Below are 2,928 nucleotides of genomic sequence, written 5' to 3' on the forward strand. Positions count from 1 at the left end.
AGATCAAGGAAATGAGGTGTAGATCATGACAGGAGCTTATATAGAACCTTCAGTAATTCTCGACAGATGAGGTATCGAGAGGTGTTGAGATAGCTGTTGAGGTAGGTGTCGAGAAAATGAACGTCGACAGATGAAGGTGTCGAGAGGTATTGAGGAACGACAACCAGTTTTAAAGAACAGAAACTTGATCGATCGACAAGGTATCGAGAAGGTATCGAGGAGACAGGAACTTTCTCGATCGATTCATCAGGTGTCAAAGAGGTGTCGAGATTGCGATAAGAAAAAGGCTTGAGAAGCTCAATAGATAAGAAGGTATCGAGGAGGTGTCGAGGAGGTGTCAAGCTAGCTTTTAAAAACAGTTTTTCGAGAAGAGAAAAACACAGATATGAATGCAATCCAACATGTACCTTAACCAATGATCCACTCAACATATTAAGCTCTCAAAATCATCTCCCAACAAAAATTTTAAGCACATGGATCCTTAAAAACACACACACACACTAAACAAGTCTAACCAATTTTATTTTTCAAAATAAGCCAAGACAGTTTAGTGAGCATACATTAGCACATGTAAACACTTATGATAGCCAAATCACATTGTACCTGCACATGTATCAAAAGTAGCAAAGAATATTGTGTGTTGTGTGTGAAAAACATCGCAAGATTGCATATGTGTATACATGTTATGATGATCTAAGATATGAGAAAATAACTTTAATTCACACACAATCATAACTGTTTGATGGGGACTATCATCTTCGAGGTACATCCTATAACTCCCACATCTCCTAGAATACACGCTTGCAACCATATTTAAAGCATTTTTAATCTTTTTGCTTTTTATTTTCTTTGCACATTTTCTTTTATTTTAGCATACCATACATGGGCATATAAAAGAGAGAAAAGAAATACCCAAGATTTTAAGCATTTAACATTGCACTTTTGCTATGCTGAAGCATACGAATGTCTTTAACACTGCACTTTTGCTATGCCGAAGCATACAAGTGTCATATTATGATTGGCGGGCAACAGTGGTGAGATAGTTATTTACGCCTTTCTCTTAGGATTTTCTAGTCCTACCCATCAAAAAGAGTGATACGAGTGTTAAGTTTAAGAGATAACTTAATCTTACTCATCACAAACAAGAGTCACAAAGCTCACTTGCTTAGTTGTGCATAGAGATACTCATCTAAGCTACAAGAGATACAAAGTTTAGAAAACTATGTTTCATTGACCATCTAAGGTACACAAGTACACAAAACACACACTGTTTTTGTATTCTTCTTTTTTTTTTTTTTAATTTTTATATCGAAAAAAAATACAAAAAAATTGAAAGTAAACACATAAAAACATGTTAAACAAAGCAAAGCATAAAACTAGACTGACTCAACGAAAATGCAAAACACACAAGCAATGCAACAAACAAGAAAAACAAGAAGAAAAAAGAAAGTGATAAAATCACTTAAAGTCTTTTTTCTTCCATACCTTGGAAGAACCTTTCCTTTGATTAAACCCTTGAACCGGGGGTGAGGGGGAAGAATTTAAACCGTTCAAGTTCGAAAGCAACATGAGGGCTTTAAGAAGATCACCAAGAGGAGTAAGAGAGGATTGAAACTGATTCTGGCTACCAGACGCGATCATGCCATTGCTCTGTTGAGTGGCTAGCCACTTATAGCAATTTGGTCGAGTATGACTGGCAGCTCCACAATGATGACAGAGATGTTGCTTCTTTTGTTTAGGCTTTTGAGAGTTAGCCTTCTTAGCCCTAGAATTTTTAACATCTTTCTTATCTTGTTTAGGAGGTGCTCCTAGGATAGATTTACCATTGTCTAAGTTTTCACTAGCTAATTCAGTTTTATCATCTTTGTTCTCAATATTAGTGTTATTAGCAGGAGAAACAAAAACAGTAGCACTAGTAGAAGCAATATGAGAGGAAGAAAGACCATACCCTAAACCTGTTCGATCCGAAGTAGATTTCTGGATGCTGAGCATCTTATCAAGCTTTGCACTTGAAGTCCTCTCCAGTTGAGCTCTGACTTGAAACAGCTCCGCTTCAAGCTTCTTGGTCTTCTCAGCCAAGAAATTGTTCTCAAACCTTAGTGCTTCAATAGTTTGATTCGCATCATCAAACTTTGTGGATAACTCTTCATGATCAAATTCCACATCACTGAGCTTCTTGGTGGCCAACCTATATAATTTCTCATGCTTCTCAGAGAGCTTGTAAAGCTTCTCATAGGCTGAATGGATATCATCTTGATCATCCATCTTCTCAAATTTGGACTCCACTAGTTCTTCTTCTTTGTCCACTTCTTTAACAATCCCTTTAGTAGGATTGACTGTGGTAGTAAAGGCATTTAAGATTTCGTCATCCTCATTGTCGGAATCATCTTTGAGCTCAGTGTCACTCAAGGTTGCAGCAAGTGCCTTACTCTTCCCAATACTCTTGAGATATGTAGGGCATTCATGCTTCATGTGACCAAAACCATGACATCCAAAACATTTTGGTCCTGCCAGAACAGTGTACTGACCGCCATCCTTAGCATCCTTCTTCCCTTTGTCTTGGCTCTTAAACTGAAAAGAACTGGATTGTCTGTGGTCCTTGTCGAAGCTCCTCCCATTGACATTCTTTATAAACTTCTTAAACTGCCTTGTAATGTAGGACTTCATCTTAGAATCTTCATCATCTGAAGACTCATCAGTGTCACTGCTCTTTGCCTTCAAGGCCATGCTCTTGCCTTTACCTGACTTGCCAATCCTAGATAATCCTATCTCGTAGGTTCTGCAAGTTTCCAACCAGCTCAGTTAAGGAATCTTGTCAATGTCTTTTGATTCCTCTATAGCAGTAATCTTCGCATGGAATCTCTCGAGTAGAGATCTGAGCACCTTCCTTACAATCTTGGGTTTAGGGATGGTTTCCCCAAGATTGAA

Source organism: Quercus suber, unplaced genomic scaffold (assembly GCF_002906115.3).
Source record: "Quercus suber isolate HL8 unplaced genomic scaffold, Cork oak 2.0 scaffold_767, whole genome shotgun sequence".
Taxonomy (NCBI): Eukaryota; Viridiplantae; Streptophyta; class Magnoliopsida; order Fagales; family Fagaceae; genus Quercus; species Quercus suber.